Consider the following 27,257-nt stretch of genomic DNA (forward strand, 5'->3'; position numbering starts at 1 on the left):
GTAGATTCTTTGCACTGAGAATAATTGACAGTAAGTTACAAAGCTCTAAATTGTGCCATCTCTGGTGACTTTTTTGGGGTGTAACAGGGCTGAATTGGAGTCTCATGTTTTATTTTCCATGTTGCTGTATAGAGGTGTGTGACAGGAATAGCTCAGTGCTCTTCTTTTGTCCTGTCACAGGCAGGACTGTAAGTCTGACCTTCATTGTGACTCAGCACAACCTACATATTTTAATAATGTAATTATGCTGGCCGAAAAAAACCTGAACTAAGTATTCATGTACTGACACAAACAATGACTGAAAATTAAATGGAGAAGGGATGAGCCATGCCTGGCCAATGCAATCAAACCACAGGGACTCCAAACCAAAGCTAATACAAACATATCTTCCCATAAATAGGGCCTACAGGCTGCCAAGCACAAACATTCCTATAGTCTCACGCCCACGGATTACCCACAGTCCGTTCACTGACCATCTGATGCTTATCACACACAAAAATGGCAAGCTCTGGCTGAAGTTACAGTTTAACTGGCTGGCTTTATGCAATTTCCAGAGATACGTTTTTTTTTTGTTTGTTTTTTTTTTTTTTTTTTTAAGGAATGCCAATGGCATCTCCCTACCCAAAACCTAAACGATAGTGTCAGACAAAGCAAATGTGACATAAAAACTATGCTGAGATAAATACCCACACCATTTTGTGGTGCTTCTATGACACTTTCTACTTATGTGTCAAAGGAATCGTATCCCAGAATTTTGCAGCACAATTGCAACACAGGAGATCAGTTGAGTTGATCACACTGGAACACACTTATAAATGTTGGTTATGTAATGCAGACATTTGAAAACCTCACAAGTTATGCACTATATTTATATTATGTAGTGTTTTTATGTCATAAGATAACATTGTGTGAAACAGGGTGAAAAGTAAGTGTTTATGAACTGTTAATCTGCCATTTTATTCATGATATCTGTGAATTCATAAAATAGAACTCATTCTTGTTTTGCACCTCTAATGTTCATTTCACCAGGAAACTGCTGCAATACATACAACAAGCCACGTAGTAAAGTAAGTAAAGTGTTTCTATGAGAACAGGTAGAATTTCAGTTATTTTTTTATTTATTTTTTTCAGTGTTTTCTGCACCATTCACACAGCAATATTTGAATATTTTTTTCCTCCTTGTCTGATTATTATTGTGGCATAATCTATTTTAGATAACCCTAACGCTAAACGGCATGTAAAAACAAAACAAACTGCAGTTAGTCATTTTACATGTCTGTCAGGCAGTCTCTTCATGTCTAAATGGGCAGTTCTTGGCCAGAATAAGCTGCATTGAGTACCTGACTTTATGCTGCAAGTCATAAATTTTCGCTATGTGGGAATAACATGTCTATAAAAACAAACCAGTAGTTTAAAGCATGACTATGTCTGTACTTTGATGACAGCTACTGTCAAGCAAAGAAAAAAAAAAAAAAGAAAAAAAAAACCTTTCACCATAACCTATTATTGGACTGAATTCATCATCTCAGACAGGTGTAAAGTAAAAACATGGTGAAATCTCTCCACCTAGTAAGGATACATCATCAATTCCAGTAAATGTACAGAGAGACGGCAGTGGTGAGTGAAGTCATCATTACCTCCTTAACAGACTTGGTGTAATGATCACTCTCATTCTTTTGCGCTGTTTATTTTACCCTTTCTCCCTGTTTCTGATGAGAGTGCCCTAATAAAGACTAAGCTGGATCATTCCCTATATCCTTAAAACACAGCCCGCTGCAATCTTTTATTCAAAAGCTCTTTTCACCCATTCCATCTGGGGCAGTGCTGATGGTGTTTACTTCCTTTGAAGCAGACAGTGATAGCAGAACAAAACGAAAGCATGCAATTTTCACCAGTCACTTCAAAAAGCCATTTTGAGCATCAATCTTGTTTTCATTTTCTCTTTTTTCAACAGACAAGAGTCATGGTCAATAGAGCCAGTAGCAGTGTCAAACTCTCAGCGTCAGTCGAGGTGTTTGGTTAAAGATAAACTGGCAGGGATATGCTCTCCCTTGGCAGGTTATACATCATGTGGATGCATTTCCTCTTAAAGTTGGATGAACACAGCGACACAGAGACAGCTAAATACATCAGTAAATATAGCCAATAAATTCCCCCCCAGATGTGAATTTAAACCACACAGCTAGATCCTCATTGATGTGTTTCTTTGAAATATGATGGGGCGATTTAGTTTTAGTTAATTTAACAAACAATATACTACTGATGGAATTATTGTTCACAAACAGACATTTGGTGATGACACTTCCATGTTTTTCGGACACCCTGGAAAAGAGCTATTTTAGATAAGCACTTCATTCAAATTAAGCTAAAAGTGACCAGAAAGGTCTGTGTGCAGGGTTGAAACACCCCGTTTCCAAAACATTAATGAAGATTTGTGTTTCTGTAGATTTCCATCATTACTGCTGGATCAGGACAAACCCAGGATTTTACACAAATATGAATTCACGGATCCATGTCAAAATAATTGCCTCTGCTCTAATATGACCTGACTACTGCACAGCTGGTGTTGGTAGATTTGCATTTCACTAAGGCATCGCACAAACCCTGAAGTCACAAACAGCTGATTTTAACTTCCAAACCGCTTTGGCAAATATAATGCCAAATATAAGACTACTGATAATCTAACAGGACCCAGTCTCACCACTATGTACAGATATGCAAATAAAAATCATGCAATACTGTAAAAAATTGTCGTTGCATGTTTTCTGAATGTAGTAACTTGCACAATCCAAATCAGAAGTACATAAGTCTGATCAATGTTAAACATTATTAATATATATATATATATATATATATATATATATATATAACACTTATTACTACGCATTAATACTTTACACTTTAAATAATACAGTATATCTTCTTCTTCTTCTTTTTTTTTTTTTTTTACATTCCTGTAATGTGAATTTCATAATGACCATCTTTTTTCCGTGTTGGGCTAATGGGAATGGTCGAGTAAAATGGGTGTAACTCATTTGAAATAATGAAAAAAATGTCTCAATGTAAAACATCTGATTGAATAGGCTTCCTTTTGCATTATAGATTGAAGGGTGTCTATTCAACAGCCTGTTACACGTCTAACAAATTCAAATACTGAATTTAAAGCTAAAACTGATTTTGTCTGATGTTTAAAAATAGCTTACACATATTTCTTCACTATAAAACACAGGTATCTTTGTAATATATTTTATTAACATTAATACATATTATTACATTAAATAATGCTAGATAATTCGGACTGTAGTTGCTTGCCTGAATCATGGAAGTGTGGTTGCTTGCTGTATGACACAATAATTTAATCTTTACAGACCACTGACCAATTTTGTACTGTTGGTATTTCCCTTGTATTGTGTTCAGAAACCATGCACATACCGATGCTTGTTTTTAAGTGCTATAATCATCTTTAAAAAACAGACATTTAAACATTACAGCACATACAGAAGCCCTATACAGAGAACATGTGCCAACACAAACAAAAGAAGCCAGTTCTTCAGACTTAAAAAAATAAATAAAAAGAAATAAATACATATTTGTCAAGAAGAAGATTGAAAGTGACAAATAGAGAGAGATAGAGAGAGAGAGATGTGTGTGTGTGTATGTGTGTGTGTGTGAGTGAAGAGAAAGCCCACTAAGGTGAAATTTTATTCTGGTGCCATTCAGTCAGCTAATATAAGGCCTAAGAATCATTTTATATCTTAAACCTCTTTCTCCTCTGTCTTTCTCTATTTCGAGGTGCTTTCGGTCATCATGTCACCATGTGAAAAATGACAGGATTATGCAGGATCAATATTTTCCCTTATGTAACAGTACCTAAAAAGTCATTAATATATTAAATCTTCACTAGTAAAAATGTGATTCTTTATCAGTGTGTTAAAATAAATAAATAATAATAATAATCACTTTGTGCATTGATTTACTTGTATTGATTTTTGTAGATGCCTCAAACTTTCCTCAGATGGTAGATCACAGGCCCGAGGCTGCTATTGGCAAAGAAAATACTAACATACATTTCCATACGCTGACTTAATTTACACACAAATGTTTAAAGTTTAAATTACTTCCAGTCTCTGGGGTGCAATGTGTTTCAGTTATTCATAGTACTGCGGATACACTGCTGACTGCTATTAGAGTTGCAAAAGTTAACGTGTTAACTTTTTACATTAATTAACTATGATTGACATTATTACTTATTTATTTGACATGGTAAACACATTTATCTTACTTGATATTTGCCTAATTTAAGTTAAACTCTTCATTCTTCTCTTTCTAATGACCTGTCAAAAAATTCTGAACCTTCACAAGACCATCACCACAGGGGTTGTGTTTCAATAAAAAAAAAAAAATAAATCCAATATCTGGACTTCTGTTTATCAGTAAATGGAGAATGTTTATCTGAGAAGGATATTCTTAATATCTAATAAATGAAATCCAGATGGGACTGATTTGCAGTTTTTGTATGGCAGAATTTGATTATCACTGAAGCTCAACGAGTCTGAAATACCTATCATTTCACAGTTAATGAGAATGCCACCGGTGAACTGCTGCAGACTAGTGGCACGATCTATGTATATTATTTTGTTTTCATTCCATAAAACAAGAACTAAATGCATTAAAACTAAATGCACACTGAATACATTTTAAAAGGATATTTAGAGGCAAGTTTCAGCAAATTTACAACTCAAAATGAATCATAATAAATCAAAATAAATGATGAGAATAAATGCTATTAATACATAAATTCATATTGAATTACTATTAATGCGTTAAACTTTTTTAATGAATTGCATGGTTAACGTGTTAATTCTGACAGCTCTAATATATACTTATATATATACACACACACACACACACACACACAGTATATTAATTACTACTCACAGCCTGCCAATCGCTGTGGGTGCACATTAAAACTCTCAAACAGAACATATAATTTAAAAAGCCTCTTTTTGGTTGCAGCTTATTGAAATAATTAAGTCATAAAGTGTTGTATTTTCACTGCTGGTGCCTAATGGCTCAAAAAGACCTCTTAACAAAATTATTTAATAACATTTTCTTGTTTTCTTGGCCCATTTGACATGTGGAGTATTTTGCCTGTAGTTATGCAGGCTTGTGCAGAAGAACATGCTGTTTAGAAATAAATACTGCAAGTTTGTCTCTCTCTTTGCTTTTTGAAAAATGCATGCTAATATCACAACAGCAGTCTCAGTGAGACTTGACTAGGTCAAGTTGAGGGGGAATTGGAGGGGATGACATCCCCCTTGTAAAGCCACCATCCCCCCTTACCATCCCCTTTAAATCAATTCTGTAATTTATTACTTAGAACTAAACATGCAAATAAAAATTTTAAATCTCTTCGTATGATAAATAACAGATTTTAAATAACAGCGCTTAACAAATCAATTTAAAATTGCAAAGAGCCACAAGGCAATAGACGTAGATTTAGACATGCTTGGGGTTGCCAGATATCAAAAGATGCAATTCCCCAATCAGATCTTTACACTTGCACAATTTGAAAATATTCTACCCAGTGTTTAGCTTAATTTGCTAAATCTGGCAACCATGAGCGCACAAACTTTCTTTCCACAGCGGAAAGGGGCTGGATTTAAAAACACTGTCAGAGATTAGCAATGGGTTGATGTGTTATTTCCAGTGTTCAAATAAAATGTATGCCACTGGAGTTAATGCAAGTTTTTGGATGTTTTGTATACCTTCAAAAAGGCCAAGAGAACAGATCAAGAAAATCTTTTGACCTTCTTTAAAAAGAAGAGAACTGAAGGTAAGATATTGCTAGTACTAGTGTTTTAGGACTTTCCCAGTGACTTTTGTGTGTAGAACTACTTTCTTACGCCACTGTTTAAATAAACAAATGAAAATCCATCAATATTTCTCTAAATGTGCAAATTTTTGGACTGAAGGTTAAATTGGATGATGTTCACAGAAGCCTGCTAGATACAAATCAACTGGAGTTTACACTACAGAATATGTGCGTCTTTATTTCAATTTAACCCTGGTTATTACAGTTTCACCACCCGGCCATAATTTATGAATATTTTGATTATGAGTGCATAGGGAAATCACCAGAGCCTGGCGTACTATAGACTTTAGGTTATGGATTATTTAGATTCTATTCCATCATTGGAAACTAAAATCTTACAGTATGAGTAATTTTATATAATGTAAATGGTATATATCACAATATAGTTAAGCAGGAAATTGGACCCAAAAATGTTTTATAGGTTTTTAAGGTTTTATATAGCCTTAGTATATATGACAATACTGCCCAGCACTAGTGGATACAAAGCTCATTTAGGGTCATTCATTACCCTCAAACACTTAGCAGCAGATGAGCTTTGAACCCTCACCAGGAGAATGGTTCTGAACACGGCAGTGGCAGATGAATACTCAAGGATCTGCCCTAAATTTACCCCAGTGTGTGTGTGTGTGTGAGACAAGCACTAATGTAAACAGACTTGGCTGCGTGCATGGATAATCGCGCTCGATCAGCATCTGTGAGTATACGAGTTTTAAACTGTTATTGTGGTGCATTTGTGATAGTTTGGCTGTCTCTTTCTGAAAACAAACATATTATATGCCTGAAAAGACTGTCTGAGTTGCTGTACATGTGAATGAACCGCATATGCACCTAAAAAGCAAATGAAGCTTCGTGCATGGGATGATCGCATTCAGATGTGATGGCTGTGCATATACAAGCTGTGAACTGTTATCGTGGTTCTTTGGTGACAATTTGGCTGTTTGTTATATAAAATAAACATATTACGTGCTTGAAAAGACTCTTTGAGTAGTTTGATGAATGACAACCGCTAGTAATGTAAACAAATGGCAGCACGCATCGGAGGAAGATCGCGTTTGATGTATTGACTGTGCGTATAGGAGACTAAACTTTTTATCGTGGTACTTTGGTGATGATTTGGATGTATGAAAATAAAATAATCGTATTTTGTGGTTTAAAAGACTGTATGAGTAATTGTTTGAGTGAATATAAATAACAGAGGCTTGACCAGCACAGCCTATGTCTGCATGAAAGCCGATTTGAATCTGGCAGCTTGTAACTTAACTGGCTGTTGCAGAAACACATATTCGTGACGCTACTCTGCGGGGCCCAGTTATTAACAGTCACATATGTGTGACGGTACGTATGAAAGGGTTAACCATGTCTGAGACAGCAGAGTCATGACCCACATTCTTCTGCTGATTTGGGACATTATCCGAGCCCCAAGAGAGAGGAAGGAGCCCAGGGACCAAATTTTGAACAAGGTGTAAATTCGTAGAAGCACAGGGCAGGCGTTTGGTGTATTTAGTGTGTTATAATAGCAGAAGTGGAGGGCTCTTAAGCAGCTAATGAGAACATCAGCAGTCATGAGTTGTCTTGTGTCTATGGGTGATTTTTCTATGCCTTTATCGCTGGATTGTGTTGACTGTTTATGAATTTGTAGAATTAAGAAATGCCAGATGAATTGTCATAGGTGTAAGGTGAGAATCTGTGAACATATTTTCTATCATGCTCATTCATCGCTGGAGGTCTCCAAGAATCTGCATTGGTGGTTGGTACCACATTGTATCACTCGTCATTTAAAGCTGAAATGCGTAACTTTTTTAATGTTAAAATACTTCCTCCTATTCCAGCTTAATATGCAGAGACAACTATAAGTAAGCAATCCATAGGTTGATTTTCCTTAAAAACGTCATGGTTACTGGTGTAACCTCCGTTCCCTGATGGAGGGAACGAGACGTTGGTGTCGATGTAGTGACACTAGGGGTCACTCTTGGGAGCCCGAGACACCTCTGGTCTTTGATAAAAGGCCAATGAAAATTGGCAAGTGGTATTTGCATGCCACTCCCCCGAACATACGGGTATAAAAGGAGCTGGTATGCAACCACTCATTCAGGTTTTACGCTGAGGAGCCGATATAAGGTCCGGCCATTTCAGCGGGTAGTTCAGCGTTGTGGCAGGAGGGACCAACGTCTCGTTCCCTCCATCAGGGAACGGAGGTTACACCAGTAACCATGACGTTCCCTATCTGTCACTCACTCGACGTTGGTGTCGATGTAGTGACACTAGGGGTCCCTATACAAAACGCCACAAGGCTGAACTGTGTTACGTGAACTGGCGGTGTGTGGTGGGCAGACTTGCTGTGTGCCTCATAGCCAGCACACCAGGTCGACACGTAACCTCCCCCAACACAGTTATGAGTGTCGAACGGCCCTTTTTGGGGACAACTCGACTACCCAGAGATAGAGACAGGCTTAACCCAGTCATGGCCTCTTTCCCCTTCTCTTTTTCCACTCCCTAAAAAAGAAGGGGGATTATCCGACTGGGCCGCCAGGTCTAGTCGGGGGGTGTCCCTCCCAAGGGGAGGACACCGCGGAGACCACACCTCGCCCCAAGAGAGGGGGGGATATTTAAGTGGAAGAATACATCACATGGTCTTTCCAACCATGTGGAGAGCCTTCAAGGTAGATCCTACCCAAAGGGGGAGGAGTTACTACAACATGGAGACTGAGGGGCTCTGCCCAAGGAAGACGCAGTTTGCCAGTAGGGAAACGAACTAGCGGAAGATATAGATCGCATGGGGTTAGCCTTACAGGGAACCGCCACATGCGGAGCACCTACCCCAGAACCGGGCTCTTAGTTAGCGCGTGTACTGGGCCGGCAGCGAGTCTCTCCGAAAACTCGACTGCCACAGGGCTCGGAGGAAGTCAACCAGGGAACAACATTTGTGAACACTACTGGGAATTAACAGCGCACGTCTTCAGCTCAAAAGGAGGTGGAAGGCGCTATGTGCAAGCGATACACCCGGCCGGCTATCCCGGGCTTATCCGCTTGTGTTGCGTGCCACTACCTGGGACGAAACCGGTTCCACCTGGAGGTTGTAGAACCTTGCAAAGGTGTTGGGTGTTGCCCAGCCCGCTGCTCTGCAATGTCTGTTAGAGAGGCACCTCTGGCCAGGGCCCAAGAAGCCGCTACACCACGAGTAGAATGGGCTCGTAGCCCTACCGGGGGCGGCATGTTTTGGGCGAGACATGCCATAGTTATGGCGTCAATGAGCCAGTGGGCGATCCTCTGCTTGGAGACAGCACTTCCTTTCCGCTGTGCACCGAAGCAGACAAAGAGCTGCTCAGAGAGTCTAAAGCTCTGCGTGCGATCCAAATAGATGCGCAAAGCGCGCACCGGACACAGCAACGCCAGGGCTGGGTCTGCCTCCTCCTGGGGCAGCGCTTGCAGGTTCACCACCTGGTCTCTAAAAGGAGTGGTGGGAACCTTGGGCACATAGCCCGGTCGGGGGTCTCAGGATCACGTGAGAATAGCCCGGACCGAACTCCAGGCACATTTCGCTGACAGAGAACGCTTGCAGGTCACCTACCCTCTTGATGGAAGTGAGCGCAGTCAGGAGGGCAGTCTTCAAGGAGAGTGCCTTAAGCCTGGCTGACTGCAAAACCCAAAGGGGGCTCTCTGTAGACCCTGAAAAACTACAGAGGTCCGATGAGGGAACAAGGCGTGGCCTGGAGGGATTCAGCCTCCTGGCGCCTCTTAGGAACCTGATGATCAGATCATGCTTCCCTAAGGACTCACCGTCGACTGCGTCATGGTGTGCTGCTATGGCAGCAACGTACACCTTCAAGGTGGAAGGGGACAGCCTCCCTTCCAACCTCTCTTGCAGGAAGGAAAGCACTGATCTGACTGCGCACCTCTGGGGGTCTTCCTGATGGGAAGAACACCACTTAGCGAACAGACACCACTTAAAGGCATACAGGCGCCTCGTAGAGGGAGCCCTAGCCTGAGTGAATGTGTCTACCACCGCAGGTGGGAGACGGCTTAGGTCTTCCGCGTCCCGTCCAGGGGCCAGACATGGAGATTCCAGAGGTCTGGGCGCGGGTGCCGGATGGTGCCCCTTCCCTGAGAAAGAAGGGCCTTTCTCAGGGGAATTTGCCCGGGGGAGCTGTCACGAGGAGCGTGAGGTCCGAGCACCACGTCTGGGCGGGCCAGTAGGGTGCTTACCAGGATGACCTTCTCCTCGTCCTCCCTGACCTTGCACAGGGTCTGTGCGAGCAGGCTCACTGGGGAAAACGCATATTTGCGAATGCCAGGGGACCAGCTGTGCCAGCGCGTCTATGCCGAGGAAGGCCTCGGTGAGGGCGTACCAGAGCGGGCAGTGGGAGGATTCTTGGGAGGCGAACAGGTGCACCTGTGCCTGACTGAATCGACTCCAAATCAGCTGGACCACCTGAAGGTGGAGTCTCCACTCTCCCTTGAGGGTAACCTGTTGTTACGGCGCGTCCGCCGAAGTGTCGAGGTTGCCCGGGATGTGAGTGACTTGCAGCGACTTGGTGCTGCTAACTCCGTTGGAGGAGACGGCGGGCGAGTTATGACATACAGCGGGAGCGCAGACCGCCTTGGCGGTTGACATATGCTACCGCTGCCGTGCTGTCTGTCCGAACTAGCACGTGCTTGCCCTGGATCAACGGCCGGAACCTCCGCAGGGCGAGCAGAATTGCCAGTAACTCGAGGCAGTTGATGTGCCAACGCAGCTGCGGACCCGTCTAGAGGCCGGCAGCTGCGTGCCCATTGCCAACAGCGCCCCAGCCCATTTTGGAGGCGTCTGTCGTGACCACGACGCGCCTGGAGACCAGTTCTAGCGGAACACCTGCTCGTGGAAACGAGAGGTCGGTCCAAGGGCTGAAAAGACGGTGACAGACCGACGTAATGGCCACGCGGTGTGTCCCGTGGCGCCATGCCCGTCTCGGGACTCGAGTCTGGAGCCAGTGCTGAAGCGGCCTCATATGCATCAACCCGAGCGGGGTGGCCACCGCCGAGGACGCCATATGCCCCAGGAGCCTCTGAAAATGTTTCAGTGGAACCGCTGTTTTCTGTTTGAACGCCTTCAAACAGGCCAGCACCGACTGGGCGCGCTCGTTCATAAGGTGCGCCGTCAAGGAGACTGAGTCCAACTCCAAACCGAGAAAAGAGATGCTCTGAACCGGGAGGAGCTTGCTCTTTTCCCAGCTGACCCGAAGCCCTAGTCGGCTGAGGTGTGAGAGCACCAGGTCCCTGTGCGCGCATAACCCGTCTCGAGAGCGAGCTAGGACTAGCCAGTCGTCGAGATAGTTGAGAATGCGAATGCCCACCTCCCTTAACGGGGCAAGGGCAGCCTCTGCGATCTTCGTAAAGATGCGAGGAGACAGGGACAGGCCGAAAGGGAGGACTTGTACCGATACGCCTGACCCTCAAACGCAAACCGCAGGAAGGGTCTGTGTCGAGGAAGGATCGAGACGTGAAAGTACGCATCCTTCGGGTCTACCGCCGCGAACCAATCTTGATGCCGGACGCTCGCTAGAATGCGTCTTTGCGTCAGCATCTTGAACGGGAGTCTGTGTAAGGCCCGGTTCAGTACTCGCAGGTCCAAGATTGGCCGCAACCCACCGCCTTTTTTCGGTACAATGAAGTAGGGGCTGTAAAACCCCCTCTTCATCTCGGCTGGAGGGACAGGTTCTATCGCGTCCTTCCGTAGGAGGGTAGCGATCTCCGCGCAAGGTAGCAGCGTTTCCATCTTTCACCAAGGTGAAGTGGACACCGCTGGACCTGGGCGGATGCCCAGCGAAGTGAATCGTGCAGCCGAGTCGGACGGTCCGGACCAGCCCTCGCGACGGACTGGAAAGCGCAAGCCATGCACCCGAGTTCCGCGCAAGGGGGACCAAAGGGACAACGTCATCGGATGTACCGGCGGGTGGGGCCTCGCGGCGGGGCGGAGCTTGAGGTGCCACACCCCATCGTGGCCATGCTGAGTCCGAGGACATCGAAGCACTTACCTGGCTCCTTGTGACCACCCCCGGAACAGCCTGGGACGGGGGAGGAAGAGGCCTGTCCTCATGACCCGTGGAGACTGTCACATCGGGGGCGGATTTGTGCCACAGCTGGGCGCTCAGGGCGGGAGACCGCCGCTGGAGCGCCAACCTGCCAAATGGAGTGGTGGACGGTGGTCGTGATGCCAGCCGTACACACCGAATATGTGACCCAGGGAACAAGGAAACCACTCTTGCGGAGCTCTTGAGTACTGCAGCCACTTGGGCATGCAGCGCAATTAAATGCAAAAGGTAACAAAAAGAAGATCTGCTTACCAGCTCCAGAGCAGCGGGTTTCGTTGTCCCTGGGTCGCCCGTCTCAGGGGCGCTTCGAAGACCTCCGTGGGTTCTTCGGTGCCGGCTGTGAGACGGGTGGCGTCGGCTTCCTGCGGTGGGCTCCACGCAGGGGCCGGGCCGGAGGGGCGGGCTGCGGCGGAGCCGGTGCAGTCACCGCAGGGGGACGCCCTCGGCGATGAGTAGATGGGGGGATCTTGAGACACGCCGGGGCAGGACAAGCCGGCTAGCATCCATCTACTGCTCTACCATCGAGAACTGCTGGGCAAAGTCCTCGACAGTGTCGCCGAATAGGCCCGCCTGGAAAATGGGGGCAGCAAGGGATCGTGTCCTGTCGGCCTCACCCATCTCGACCAGGTTGAGCCAAAGGTGGCGCTCCTGGACCACTAGTGTGGCCATCGTCCGCCCGGGAGACCGTGCCGTGACCTCCGTCGCTCGGAGAGCGAGGTCGGTCGTCGAGCGCAGTTCCTGCATCAATCCCGGGGCGGAACTACCCTTGTGCAGTTCCTTTAGCGCCTTGGCAGACTTGCAGGAGAGCCATGGCGTGCAGGGCGGAGGCGGCTTGTCCAGCAGCGCCGTAGGCTTTGACCGTCAGAGATGACGTAAACCTACAGGCCTTGGACGGGGGCTTTGGGCACCCACGCCAGGTGGCGGCGCTCTGCGGGCATAGGTGCACCGCGAGCGCCTTTATCCACCGGGGGATTGCCGAATAACCCTTGGCCGCCCCACCATCGAGGGTAGTGAGAGTGGGGAAGCTGAAAAGATCGGGACCGGGCAGTAAAAGGTGCCTCCCGCGATCTTGTCAGCTCTTCATGCACTTCCGGGAAGAAAGGAACAGGGCGGGGCGTGGCTTTGAGCGGCGCCGCGAGCCCAGGAACCAATCACAGAGCCGCGAGGGTTCAGGGAAGAGCGGTGAAATCCACTCTAACCGACGCTCGCGGCTGTCCGGGAAAGCATGTCGTCATCTCCGCGTCAACCTGTGACAGCCGAGGCTTCCGACTGGACGAGCCCGCTCTCCGATGCTGCGCTCGAGAGCTCATCACTTTCGCGGGCTCCGAATAAGAGGTCGAACTCGCCATGAGACGAGCCGGCGGACTCACCCGGAAGCCCGATCGGGGCAGACGAGCGTGCTGGGGAATGGGAGTTCCGCGGGGGGATACCCGGTGGAGGCGGTCCCATTGGGGTCCCCAAATCGCCCCCAGTGCTAGCCGCGCTGGCCTCAAACCCGTGGGTAAAAGGACCGAGGCGGGAGCCTCTGGGGTGGCTCGCTTCCTTACGAAGGTGAGCCGCGACCGCAACGTTGCCATGGACACATTCTCGCAATGAGAATGTGACCATCCACGAACGCTGTCTCCGCGTGAGCAGTGCCCAGACACGAAAGACAGTGATCGTGACCGTTAGAAGGCGAGAGATAACGAGCACAACCAGGAATAACACACAATCGGAAAAGCATCTTTAAAAAGACGCGTCTTTAAAAAGACGTTCCGTGTGAGCGCTCTTTTAGAGAAATATATACTCTTTTAGAGGGGAAAAATGCTCTTTCAGAAAATATACTCTCTAGTTTTTCTGCCGAAGCGCCCAGGGGCATTCTCTGCAGTGCACCAGTGCAGAGGGGGGAGAAGCCGCTGAAATGCGCCGTCAGATCCAGCAGGTGAATGAACAGTAGTATTCAGCTCAATGAGCATGACCGTTCGGCTCCGAAGAGAAAATCTGAATGAGTGGTTGCATACCAGCTCCTTTTATACCCGTATGTTCGGGGGAGTGGCATGCAAATACCACTCGCCAATTTTCATTGGCCTTTTATCAAAGACCAGAGGTGTCTCGGGCTCCCAAGAGTGACCCCTAGTGTCACTACATCGACACCAACATCGAGTGAGTGACAGATAGGGAACTGTAAACACTGTGTCTTAGTGGTGCTATGCAAACTGCTCTGTTTGACCATCCCGACTGCCCAACTCAACCAATGGTGTGAGTTTGAGGTGGGGCTATTGTTTTTTTTATTTTTTTTTTTATCAATGGCAGATGGGATATTCAGGAAAGCTGTTTGTTAATTAATTAATTTATTTTTATTCCATTTTGTGGCACTAGTGTCACAGAAAAAAAAAAAAAAGACCTCTGCTGCACTTTGCCGATTCGCCAGTAACTGTTAAATGAATGTTCCTGGTTCAATACAAGTTGAACTTAAACGACAGCATTTGTGGCATAACATTGATTACCACAAAAATTTATTTTGACTCGTCCCTCCTTTTATTTTAAAAAAGCAAAAATCTTGGTTCCAGTGAGGCACTTATAATGAAAGTGAAAGGGGGCCAATTTTTTAACATTAAAATACTCACTGTTACAAAAGTATAGCCACAAGACATAAAGGATATGTGTGTAAACATGATTTTAGTGTGATAACATCACCTACTAACCATTTTTGTGTAAAGTTATAGCCAATTTTACAGCTTAGTTACCATGACGATGTAATGTCAACAAACCCTAAAACCCTAACATGACTGTAAACATGACAATTTAAACAACTTTACAGCTCAAATAATACACAAGTTTTAACAGAAGAATTATGGTTCATGACAGAATTACCATATTACGAGAATCTGACTTGTAAAAAGTGCTCACGTCTTCGTAGAGCTCGTAATTACAAGTTACATTTTTAATTCTGTAAAAGCTCTGACTTGACAGTTGTGACGTTATGTGAAAAGAACAAATATGGAAGCGGCCTCTACATTTGAAGGTAGTGAACATATTTCTCTATTATATGCTATTTTATTGTGCAATTGATGCCTGGAGCATTTCTTTTTGTTGTTAAACATTTTGTAAAAACATATAGAGGTGAATTACTGAAGTGATAAACATTTTACTGCTATCAACAACAACAGCCATTTTGGCGTTATAAGTGTTGCCATAGAAAATAATAACTTCCGAGTTCTGAGGATGCGAATGACTCAGAGTTGAACTTTCGAGTTGTCATCTCGTGATTACAGTTATTCCGACATGACGTGAACACACCATTACTACAAGTGCTTTTATAAAATTATAAGCTTCACATTTCTGTTTAAACCCTCCAAATATTGGCCACATTCACTTTTACTGACCTCATTCACTTCCATTGTAAGTGCCTCACTGAAACACAGATTTTTGCTTTTTTTTTTTTTTTAAAGAGAAGAAAACATTCCTTTAACTCCTTCTGAAAATGAACAACTTGTGGTCGCTTTGTCGCTGCAAATTTCTGTCAGTGTGCATGCCCCTTCATACATATACTCGTGGCCAAAAATTTGGAATAATGTACAGATAATAATTTTGCTCTTATGGAAAGAAATTGGTACATTTATTCATCAAATTGGCATTCAACTGATCACAATGTATAGTCAGGACATTTATAACATGAAAAATTACTATTACCCTTTGAAAAAAAAATTCAACTACTTCAACTACTTCAAACAGTTCTCATCAAAAAATCATCCACGAGCAGCAATGACATCTTTGCAGATCCTTGGCATTCCAGCTGTCAATTTGTCCAGATACTCAGGTGACATTTCACCCCACACCTCCTGTTGCAATTGCCATAGATGTGGCTGTCTTGTCGGGCACTTCTCACGCATCTTACAGTCTAGCTGATCCCACGCAAGCTCAATGGGGTTAAGATCCATAACACTCTTTTCCAATTATCTGTTGTCCAATGTCTGTTTCTTTGCCCACTCTAACCTTTTCTTTTTGTTTTTTTGATTCAAAAGTGACTTTTTCTTTGCAGTTCTTCCCATAAGCCCTGCACCCCTGTGTCTTCTCTTTACTGTTGTAAATGAAACTTGTGTTGAGCGGGTAGAATTCAATGAAGCTGTCAGCTGAGGACATGTGAGATGTCTATTTCTCTAACTAGAGACTCTGATGAACTTATCCTCTTGTTTAGTTGTACATCTGGCCTTTCACATCTCTTTCTGTACTTGTTAGGGCCAGTTGTATTTGAAGACTGTAGTGTGCACCTTTGTATGAAATCTTCAGTTTTTTGGCAATTTCAAGCATTGCTTAGCCTTCATTCCTCAAAACAATGATTGACTGATGAGTTTCTAGAGAAAGCGATTTATTTTTTGCCATTTTTTTTTTTACCTTAAGACATGCCAGTCTATTGCATACTGGGGCAACTCAAAACAAACACAAAGACAATGTTAAGCTTCATTTAACAATTTAATGGCAAATTATTTTCTAGTACCAAATTAGCAATTTAGCATGATTACTCAAGGATAAGGTGTTGAAGTGATGGCTGCTGGAAATGGGGCCTGTCTAGATTAGATCAAAAATTACTTTTTACAAATAGTGATGGTGCTGTTTTTTTTTTTTTTTTTTTTTACATCAGTAATGTCCTGACTATATTTTGTGATAAGTTGAATGCCACTTTGGTGAATTAATATACCAATTTCCTTCCGAAACAGCAAAATCTGTACATTATTCCAAACTTTTGGCTGCCAGTGTACATATCATGTAGTCCAAATATTGCAAAATCAATATTTTTATTTGTGAGCATTAAGAACTTTAAGAAATAGAAATGCAGAGACAATTATAAGATATTTTACAAAGTCGGACCAAAGAGAGGCCAACATGTACAGAAAGGAGCTAAATGTATAAAACATGTCACTATGATGTTCTTGAAATGTGGATTCAAGACCTCATTCTTATTACCTCTTTCTTGATCAATTTAAGAAAGACAGAGGTGAAAACTCAGATCAGCCCATTATGAAAAGTCTATGGTATTAAAAAAATCACTTAAAAGACCTATTGTCATAAAATCACCTTCTAAAATAAAAGTTTAAACTGTTTTGGACCTTTACAGTTAATCTGAAAAGATTTCCATTTTTAAAGTGTTGAAGAATTTTCCATGACAGGGGCACTGAAAGGGCCAATCATATTTCAGCTGGGGCCAGTGCTCCTGTAGCCTCACTCCTAACTCCGCCTCTGTAAAATCAAACTGATCTTGCTCTGAATTTGGCGACAGTAGGTCAAATTTCTGCTTCTGAATCGTTCTGTGGTTCCCAAAATTCAAACCTCTGCTCCCCAGTGGCTGAAACTGGAAGTTTTGTTAAACATATCAGGGCTCAAGTCTAAAAAAAAATGACTTTGGAGCCATTGGCTCCTAAACTGAAACATTAAGGAGCTAAATGGCTGTTTCAATCAACCCTTTCATAATTTATACAAATTTAAGAAATAATATATATATATATAATTTTTTTCATTTTATTTATATATTTATTTATTTAGTACTGCCCTTCAGAATCTACATTGCAGATATTTACATAAAGTGTAGTATCATATAGTAGGGTGTTGCTTTCTAGAGCATCAATGAATGTTTGCACTTTGTGTAATAGTTGTGTACAAGTCCCTCAATTGTCCTAAGTTTCAATAGCTGGATCTCATATATTTATATATAATTTAAATAGTTTTAAAATTTTGCCCAGTAAAACTTCTTTACTGATGGCCCAGACACAGAGACTACAAGAGTGCAAACTGAATGAAATCCCAGATGCAGTTTATTGTGCTACTCAAATCCCAATCAGTAATTACCAGAAGAAGAAAAGTGGTACATTATGCGTGACTTTTAATTATAAAGAAACCCGGAATACACATTGGACTCTTATTGTGAAATGTCTGCACTCCCTGTTGTAAACTCACTGGTGGCTGATTCACTGAGAAATTTAATCTGATTAAAACTGCTTACCTGAGCTCCTGAGTTCAAAACCTCAGTTCTTTTAAGGGTGATTCATGAAAAAGACCCGGTTCAAAAGAGTCATTTGTTCACAACTCTCTCGTGTTAGGTTTGTTGTTGCGTGTGGTGCAGCGATCTCGTCATCATAACAGAATGGGTGAAAAGTGGCACGAGACACACGTGTGTGCTGTAAAGATGTATTCAATAACTCACAAGATGATATCTGATGAAACTGCATGTGAATGCACACAACCTGACTGTCGCCAATCATGACTAGATTATGAATTATTGTCACAATAAATTATTTTTGGTCGCATCGCAGTCTGGAGCCCTGCATATGGGTACATGTGAGTGGCAGTTTGACAGTATAAAGGATGTTATACAGTCAACAGGAATGCATATTTTATTAACTCTACCCCCTGACATAAAACCCAACCCTAGACCTAACCATCAGTTTAGAACAAATACAATTTTGAGCGAAATTGCAAACTCCAAATCATGCTCACCATTGTTTTTGTTAATGTGTTTACTTCCTTGTTTCCAAGGAATCAGAACCCATGTCTTGGATGTTGCTTGAACAACACGCTACCAGTAGCGCAAGAGGGAAGTGTCCTCAGGTTTGAATGTATGCCAAAATGTTTTGTAGGGGATGGTGTTTGTCAGCAGTTTGGCAGAATGGGGCCAATTTCAGGGTACATTCCCATGTGATCATGATCGTATGAATGCAGTGTGGTTTGTTTGAGGCACTGTATAGAGCTGTACAATGTACTGTAGAAATACCCTACTTCAGAGTACTCTACCCTCTAGTACAGAGACTTCTATAGATCTTTATTTTAAGACACACAAAGATCACAAATAGTTTCAACTTCCAAACAAAATTTAAGCTGAAGGCAAAAGCCGGAGAACCTCAGGCTCTAAGACTACGGGGTTTTCTGGATGAGAGCATTTGTCTCTACATCCCACCTATCCAAGCAGAGTGGGTAGTTGGAGAAATTCACACTAGCTCTCTGCAGTGTTTAAACAGATGGGCCCTCCAGCTCCAAGAGATGCACACACTCTCTCTGTCTTACACAGATACACATGCACACAACACCAAACAAGAGCAGTGGCAGGGATGAGAAGAGGAAGCCCTCAGAAAAAAAACATGAGACATACTGGCAGAAGAGATAAAGAGAGAGGGAAAGAGGGCGAGTGAGAGAGTGTGTGTGTGTGTGTGTGAGAGAGAGAGAGAGAGAGAGAGAGAGAGAGAGAGAGAGAGTCGGAAACAGACTCTAAGGCAGGGATGCAGGGGGAGAGGATGTAGAGAAAGTGGATGGAGACTAGAGCACTGGAGCAGCTCCAGCTGCTTTTTACATTAAGTTCAGTGTTGTAGGATAATGCAGTTGGGTAAACATGATGTCCCCAGGCAATAACGTATCCATGCACTCTGAGAGCCAAGCAAATTAAACACTTCAGAACTACTATGTCGCTTAAAGGGATAGTTCATTCAAAGATGAAAATTGTCATCATTTAAACTTTTCTTTTTAAATCTCATTTGGAATTACCCTGGTGTTGTTCAAAACCTGTATGACTTTAGTTCCATGGAGCACAAAAGAAGTCTTGAAGAATGTTCACACTGCTCTGTATTTGGCTGAGTATTGACTGGGACTGGGTATTGATACAGCTCTCGATTTGATTAGATATAATTCTGATCTCAGTTCGAATAGATATTGATTCATATGGGTACATTTCTGTTACAATGTTCATTTTACTTGCATAAGAAAGAAATTCTCTCTCAGCTAATGCTCTTAATTATAAAGGAACCTTCTAAGCAACCCTTCTATGTACAATTAGAATTTTACCAATTATATTTTATCATTGGTTTTTCATCAAATTGGTAACATTTTATATATTTTTTTAAATGTTCAGATTTAGTCCATTCCATCAATTAATGTCTTGCAATTGCATATATTATGTTGCATATATATTTTTGTAATTTTTTATAGTTTACTTGCATAATTTTCACTTTTTAAAAGTATTTACATTGATATGTAGAACACATACTAAATCAGTACTGTATGTGATTACAGGCATCAGCCAGTGAGCACATATAAAGAGATAAGACGTGAGTGGTTTCTTTAGCGCATCCATGTGTGATCAGAATTAAATGTTTCTTTTTTTTTGTTGTTTTTAATCAACAACTGTGTAAAAACAGAAAGGGTATTAAAAGAGACATTATTCAATAACATATGGATCCGTGGATCTCATCTTTGTACACACAGAACAAGTTAAACCAAACTTTTACTCTCAACACGCGGTGAACCTGCTAATAGCTTTTTTCCACTACACTACTCAATCACTGGTCAGTGAAATCTGTTTAATAGGCAGTGTCTTCTCATAGACATTTTTAGGTGCATAGAGCGAGATTTGGTCACACATGCGAGTGATTAACTTGCATTATAGAGGGTTGCCACATAAAGTGAAAGATCAATCTTTGGATTTAAGAATCGATATTGCGATCGTTCAAACGAAGATTGCGACGAATTGGAAAATCAATATTTTTACCTAGCCCTAGTATTGACAAGCAACTTGCGAGGCACAAGACTGAAAAATGCCAGTTGTGTCAAAGTTTGCACTAATTTAGATGATCTGATCTACATTACTTAACTGTAGGTCTCTGGATTTATGATATGAATGCACAAATTAATAAATAAGTAGTACTGATACAATGATCTAAAGTGTTAATCCAATATTGTTAGAACAAGTATTGTGATACAATGAAAGTGGACGAATACCACAGGCTGTCAGGCTTCAAAAACCACCATAAAAGCATAATAAATGTAGTCCACATGACTCATGCACTATATTGTTAAGTCTTTTAAAGCCATATGACAGCTTTGTGTGAGGAACAGAGTGAAATTTACAGCAAGTAAATCTTGCCTGTGCTCAAACTTGCTTCACAGCCATGGTCACCATTTACTTTTTAATTGTATGGAAAATAGCAGCTTGGACATAAAATGCTATATATATATATATATATATATATATATATATATATATATATATATATATATTTGTTTTTTCCAAGAAAGAAAGTCAAACGGGTTCAGAAGAACATGATACAAAGTTAATAATAACACAGTTTTCATTTTCAAAACACTGCAAGCATCTTGCTAAAGATACTGAACACTTACATCCACATTTTTCATTGTCATGTACACACTTTTTCTGACTCAGCAGCTCATTGCTATGATAGCGCTATATACTGTACAAGTTTCAATGCAGCAGAAATACTGTCAGAAATTAGGGGTGGGGGGATAAAAGATGGGGAGGGAGGGAGAGAGAGAGAGAGAGAGAGAGAGAGAGAGAGAGAGAGAGAGAGAGAGAGAGAGAGAGAAAGTGGAATACCACACAGTCGGCTCAAGTGTTCAGATAAGGAGGAGGATCTAAAACTCTGGCTTGACAGTCTGCTGTAGAACATCAGCTGTGTGTATTCAGCACTAACCACACCTGAATGATTATGGCAAGGCTGCTTAAAACACTCTTACACATATGGATACACACAAAAGTATTCTTTAAAAGCTGTCTCTTTCTATTCTCTCTGCCAAAAACAGAACCATTTTCAGTCTGCATACAAATCACTGCATTTGTCTTAAAAGCACAATGCGTGTAGTTAGAAATTCAGATAGATAAACTTTATACTGGAAAGAAGTTTTAGTCAAATAGACACTGAAACAAAGTAAACAGAGCTTACTAAATCATATCAATTCCATATAGTGTAATTTCAGCATTTGGACAGTTAAGCCACAATGTATGAATTTTACAGCATTTAGATATCAAACAAAGCCATCACAATCTCATGGAGATATCATACAGATTCGTATGAGTTGGCTAAATCATATGAAATCATACAGGTTGGGTCATACGAATTTGTCCAAGTTTTACAACAGCCAATCAGGTGACTCTCCTTAATTTCCTTCTAAATCGCCACAATTACTGTCTTCTGTCACTCATAACATACTCTTTCCGCTTCAAACAATGATTTGGGACTCTACTCTATGGTTAGGTTTAGATATGGGGTTTGAGTAAGGGCATAAAATTAAGAAGCATATACACAACGTCTGAAGCGTTGAACTTTTGCTTACTTACGCATTACACCTGCAGGGATTTGCACCTAATTCATATGATTTCATACGAATTAGTCATCTCGTACAAATTTATACGACTTCTCATGAGATTGGGATGAGCCAAGCAACAATTATTTTAAAGAAATATAGCACACTTTTCAAGTAAAAAAAACAAAACAAAAAAACACTTCACAATGAGAACCAAAAGTATTTGAACATCTTCTGGTTGTCAAACTTAGCATGTAACTGTAACATGTCCATAGGTAATTTGGTGAACTACACCTGTGGTTATTATGTTAGAAAACCTTTGTGAAATTGAGGTGAAGCAACTTAGTACATCTACTAAAATTATCTTTTGGGACTAGATGGTTAAAAGTAGTTGCAAAAATGACAAGGCATCCATTGTTTGCACAGCAATAACATTCATAAACTTTAAAGTGTAACTTAAGTGTCCAAATACTTTATGGACAAATAAAATCAAATAAAAAGGGACAGAATAATACATTATCTTATTTAATATCGTCCTAATGCACTTTGTACCTTAATCTTTGTTACGTTTTATTGCTGGAAGAGAAGTAACATGTAAGTAAGAGTGTATGTTCAGCAGCCATATCACCCTGTAGCTCTAGACTGGTTACCCACTGAAGCTAAGCAGGGTTGGGTCTGGTCAGTACCTAGATGGGAGACCTCCTGGGAAAACTAAGGTTGCTGCTGTAAGAGGTGTTAGTGATGCCAGCAGGGAGTGCTCACCCTGCAGTCTGTGTGGGTCCTAACACCCCAGTATAGTGATAAGGACACTATACTGTAAAAAGACACCATCTTTCAGATGAGACGTTAAACTGAGGTTCTGACTCTTAGTGGTCATTAAAAATCCCAGGGCACTTCTCATAAAGAGTAGTGGTGTACCCCAGTGTTCTGGCCAAATTCCCCATATTGGCCCTTATCCATCATGGCCTCCTAATAATCCCCTGCCATGATTTGGCTCCATTACTCTACTCTCTTCTCTCCATCAATAGATGATGTGTGATGAGCATACTGGCACACTATGGCTGCTGTTGCATCATCCAAGTGGATGCTGCACACTGGTGGTGGTTGAGGAGAGTCCCCTGTTCACTGTGTAAAGTGCTTTGAGTGTAGTGTCAGAAAAGTGCTATATAAATGCAACATTCATTCATTCATGTTGCATCTTTCTAACATACACTTACTGATCAGTTGCCTTTTAACAAATGTTATTACACGGTTATAGTGTTGTGTAGTTGTGTAAGTGGGATAATGAGCAGGCAAACGGTCATTTTTACAATGTAAACACAATCAGAATTCCGACACAAACCTGAAATGGAATTCAGTTTTTTTGGAGTCTCTGCAGTATCTTCCTTCTCATAATAATGTAATTTCAACACAAAAAAAATATTGCATGTCTATTTCTTTAATTATTTGGTAAGTATTCATGTAATAAGCAGGACAATCTACAGTCAGCCAGTCATTATAAAAAAAAATGGGTTCCTTCAGGGTGATACAAGATCCCTCTGCTCTGTGTCAGGGTCCTGATCCCCGTGTCTGGTTTTATTTTGTGATAATGACTGGCTGACCGTATATTATCCCTTACATATTACAATGTAGGTGTAAGTAGTGCAGTGAATGGAGAACACATCATGATGCCAGTTGTGGAGTAGTGCAACAATGAAAAACCAGTGAAAGGCTGAATGATTGACTGTAAGATTAGCACTATGTTAGCTTCTCTGTGCTATGAAAGAAAAATCATAGCGGCCTGTAGAGAGTTAAACATGTCGAGAGTGAAGCGCCTCTCTCAAGTCTCTCCAACAGAAACGTGCATTAGGTGAGTGGGTGAGGTAAATGTGTGCTGTGCATGTCAGACAGAACAGAAACACAAAGGAACTAAAATCACATCAAAGGTGTCTTTAAGGTAGAATGTCTGTAAGGGAGTGCTGCTGTCAGAATGGGGTGAACAACGAGGAGCCCTCCCACTCAATCCAATAGACTGTGATTTTTAGGGTTGTTGTCATGGCAAGGCTCAGCCACGCTCATCAGAAGATTCCATGACATCACTGTCATCCTGCAGTATTGGCCAATGAGAAACTGGTGAGTGGAAATGTAGGCTGCTGAGGAGCCCACCAGCAGGATCATAGAGTACCAGATGGCTGAGTTGTCTGGAAGCCGATAGAAATATCTCTTTTTTTTTTCAGTGTTTTTCAATGCGTCTTTCTCTCTTTCTCTCTCTTTAAGCTTGTCTACAGCATAAGATTCAACACTTTTTTTTTATAAACATATGGACATGCTTTTCTTACTAAAGAGCAACATGTGTAGCACCAGCTAATAACTGGTTTGAGCTCCTTTAGCCACATAAACCCAGTGTTGGCTGAGCAACTGATAGCTAAAATAAAGCTTTAAACTCTGTCAGACTGGAGCCGCCAGACCTCTCAAGTCTCAATTTGTCACATCACATTCAGTTACAACACATAGCAGCAATGATGTCACACCTGCCGTGACACATCGAAATGCCATTTTTGAAAATCTGAATGTAATTTTAGAGCTTCGGTGAAAGGGAAGCTAATCAGTGAATAATGACTAGGGATGTCCTGATACCAATACTCTCATGTACTCATAAAAATGCTCTGATACCAAAAACTGATACCATTTGGTGTACGAATGTCCTTACATAAACATTCAGTGCACAAATTAAAATCAAGTTATGTCCTAGTGAGATTATTTTACAGCAAAAGCTGCGATTTAATGATATAAATATATAGTTTGCATGAGCAGAGCGCTGCAAATGTGAGCACTTGTGAATGTGTGGAGACAGTGTTGTGCTGACACCAGCTGCACGTACCTTTTAAAGCTTCTCCATGGCTCATACAGGGAACACCGTCATGAGAATCGAGCACTCTGTTCATAGTAGATGACAGTGAACAGAGTGCAAATTCACTTAGTAGCACGAGACACTTACAGGTTACATATTTATTTATTTAAATAGTAGCCTTTTGTGGTTTAATAATCACTTTGAGTCACATAGCAACTGGCTTTTCCAGAGTGGGAAGCTGGTATCTTATGTGAGAGCTCTGTGGTCATAAAAACACAGAAACATTTCAAAATAAAAGCTCTGCCAAAATAAAAGCTTAATTTAAATGAAAAGAAGTATGACAGAAATGTAATAGATACTGTTATACTACTACTACTACTACTACTACTACTACTACTAATAATAATAATAATAATACATAAAAAGTAATTGTTTTATATTTAAGCAATATCTTACGTCTGTGAGGATCTGTTATGCAGCACTTGATTTGACAAAAAAATAACTCCAATGTATTTTAGATTGTGCTCTGAGGTTCTAAATAAAAGCACTTTATTTGATCAAAATAATACACTATCATGTTGAAAATTAATTGTTATACTTTCATTTAATTAATTTTAAAGAATGTATTTATTTAAACACCATTTTGATGATAAAATTTAAATAAACTGTTGATATGTAGTTCAGAAAAGACAAAAGTATCGGTACTCTGTTTCAAATAAATTGTATCGGGACATCCCTAATAATGACTTAAATGTAGTATATATAAAGTGTATAAAAAGAAAGAAAGAAAGAAAGAAAGAAAGAAAGTGGATAAAAAGACTTAAAAGATTACAATGTTTTCTCTGAAGATGTAACAGAAGAAAAGAGGGAAAGCAATGGGGAAGAGAGTATGAACGATAGGAAAAGATTCCATGTCCTTTAATAAACCATCTGGGAGTAAGAGTTCTTCTTAACAAGGATGGCTCACTGCTCACAGAATGGAGGGAAATTAATGGAATGATTTATTTAAAAACAAACTGGATCAGGGTGGAGAGAGCAGACTAAATCAGCTTGTTTACTTTACATCAGATGACCATATCAGTCAGTAAAAAGAACCTCCTGAAGTTCATAAGTCAGTATTCATGATTCGCTAGATAGCTCAAGTTTTATCTGCACTTGTTCAAGATCATTAATCATCATTAAATTTGCAAACCACATCAACTTAAAGGGCACAGGCCATTATCTATTGTTGCAAACTACACATACACAAATTTCAAGATACTGGACATAGCTTAATCTATACTCATACAGTTCTAAAGACCCATCATTAAAATGTGTAATCACTTCTGTCATCGCCTGGCTTGACTCTGCTAATAAACACTCAAAGAAATAGCTTCCATCGATGTGCTTTACATGTCCAGAACAGTGGGCTGGGCCACAAAGATTACTGAGGACCCTCCCACCCTTGGCATTGCTTGTTCCAAAACCAAACATGGTCACACAGGATATCGACATGCTGCTTCTGAATGTTCAAGTATCCTCAAATTGACCACATTCTTACAAATTACTGACAAGTGGTATCCCCATCAGACATTTTTTTTACCTTTTCCTGTGGCACAACTGATATCGTGTTGCATGAGCAATCTTGGAAACCAGGAAGTTACGTTGACTCTAAGTTCATGGTCCCTTAAAAACCATAAGTAATTGCATTCATGTAAACAATGGTGAGCATTATTCTGAGATGCAATTTTTACTCCACTCACGGTTAGGTTTAGGGTTGGGGTTTGGGTTAGGGAGTATAGTTAATTAAATTAACATTCCTGTTGACTGTATTAGGCTATATAATTTACAACTAAAATACAACTCAGTTTTGGTTCCACCTTGTGGACCTTTCACCAGGAATCTGGTCAACAACATTTGCCCATTAGGGGCAGTGATTCGAATTTCAGGTAAGCAGAGACAGATTTCAGCAGCAGAACAATCAAACTACAGTAGCCAAATTCACAGTGTGATCAAAACAATTGTTTCAAACCACTCCAAACCAAGACCAACAGACATTTGCACAGCTTCTTTCACAATCCTGTAGCTCGGTTCAACCAGGATCTCAATTCTAAAGTAGTGGGTCCCACTAAAATTCAAAAAAAATTTGGTCATAAAATAATTAGCAAAATGCCATTTAAAACAGTTTTTGATGGAATATAGCATGTGACACCACAGGACAACTGCCTATCCATTGTTGCTGGTTGAGTAGGTTTCAATGTGACCAAGGTAAATTCTGGTATCTCATTCCCATGACACCGGTCAAGTGAATGCTGGCATGTTTGTCTGCCGCTGCATTCACTCCATTCACCATAGACCATTCACTGGTCTGCTGCCAATCTTTTTTCAGAATTTTATCTTTCGCATTTCGCAGATGATGTATCAGCTGCACTAGACTCATTGGGCT

General features: G+C 41.5%; 1 protein-coding gene and 1 long non-coding RNA gene across 3 annotated transcripts in view; one reads left to right on the forward strand and one right to left on the reverse strand.

The window, feature by feature from the left end:
• The window catches only part of LOC127456252 (leucine-rich repeat and fibronectin type III domain-containing protein 1-like protein), a 230,634-nt gene that overhangs the window by 62,682 nt on the left and 140,695 nt on the right, over positions 1–27,257 (reverse strand). The window lies entirely within an intron of this gene.
• Positions 5,708–27,257, forward strand: part of LOC127456253 (uncharacterized) — a 28,588-nt gene continuing 7,038 nt past the window's right edge. The window contains exon 1 of the long non-coding RNA XR_007899809.1: positions 5,708–5,836. This is a non-coding gene — a long non-coding RNA (uncharacterized LOC127456253). The remainder of the gene's footprint in view (positions 5,837–27,257) is intronic.

This window comes from Myxocyprinus asiaticus, chromosome 18 (assembly GCF_019703515.2).
Source record: "Myxocyprinus asiaticus isolate MX2 ecotype Aquarium Trade chromosome 18, UBuf_Myxa_2, whole genome shotgun sequence".
Lineage (NCBI taxonomy): Eukaryota > Metazoa > Chordata > Actinopteri > Cypriniformes > Catostomidae > Myxocyprinus > Myxocyprinus asiaticus.